Genomic DNA, 1,135 nt, shown 5'->3' on the forward strand with positions numbered 1-1,135 from the left:
AGGGAATCTTGGCATCTGCAGTGGCATTGGGCAGTTCATATTGAATGGTCACCTGCCTGCATTTGTTTCCAAGCAGCCAAGTAATCCATTCTACTCAAAAGCAGCTGAGAATTTCTTTCCTACTCTGAAGCCAGACCTGGCACTAGGTTAGCCTCGGCCTGATATATATTGAGTTAATAAATTTTTCCTGTCCCCTTTCCTGCTGTAGTTGTTAGCACATTTTTCTCCATTTGCTAAATGTTTAATGTATTTTTTTTTTTCATTTTCAACCCCTTTCCCATAAGGCCAAGAGCTCTTTATTTCCCCTGGGTTGTTCTGTTTCCTCAAATTGTTCATCATATGTGATAGAAGAAAGAATCTAAGCTTTGTGTAGTGGCAGTATCATAGCCAATGAGGTTTATCCGAGGTGCGATTATTGCTAATTGAAAAATTTTCCCAATACCTAGCCATGACGACTTGCAAAATAGTCAGCATTGGCAATTTTTGACAGTTCCTACAGGGATTGAATTTTAAAAAGGAAAAAAAAGAATCTATAATGGGGCTCAGAAGACTAAATTCCTACTCTGGTCCTCCCCAGACTAGTGTGACTATAAACAAGTCCCTTCTACTCTCTGAGCTTTAGTGTTCTTGTCTGTTAAACAAAGATTTGAGTTTGAGAGTGTCTAAGGTTCTTGCCAACTGATTCCTCTGCCAGTTTCACTACACGGCAATCTGCAAAACCTCCTCTGTTGCAAGTAAATGCCCTTTGAGACACTACCTCCTTCATAATTCTCTTCCCAAAAGGAAAAGTCTCCCACAGGCTGTCTTTTGAAGGTAAGAGGAGGAATTACTTTTTCTTCATACTCCTAGACTCCTTCCATATCATCATTCAATGTTCTTTGTTAAACTAACGATTACTGATACCTAATGAGTCAAGCTCTGTGACTCTAATAGAAGCTAGAGATTCAAAGATGAGTAAAGCACAGACTCTACCATCAGATACACAAAAAGACAAATAAGGAAGACACAGAGCAGGGAACCCCCCTCATCATGGCAGGTGCAGCCATTAAGGAAATTCTCCCAGAAGTGTTAAGAGGGAAGCTAAGCATTGAAAGTTGATTAGTGGGATGTTTAAAATCCCAGACTCTACAGTCAG

The 1,135-nt window shown here is 40.0% G+C and overlaps 1 non-coding gene across 1 annotated transcript; it reads left to right on the forward strand.

The window, feature by feature from the left end:
* The first annotated feature begins 361 nt into the window (after positions 1-361).
* On the forward strand, positions 362-502 carry LOC142869655 (U4 spliceosomal RNA). Its single transcript, XR_012918235.1, has one exon. It is a non-coding gene; the product is annotated as a U4 spliceosomal RNA (small nuclear RNA).
* Positions 503-1,135: the final 633 nt, after the last annotated feature.

Source organism: Microcebus murinus, chromosome 2, assembly GCF_040939455.1.
Source record: "Microcebus murinus isolate Inina chromosome 2, M.murinus_Inina_mat1.0, whole genome shotgun sequence".
Lineage (NCBI taxonomy): Eukaryota > Metazoa > Chordata > Mammalia > Primates > Cheirogaleidae > Microcebus > Microcebus murinus.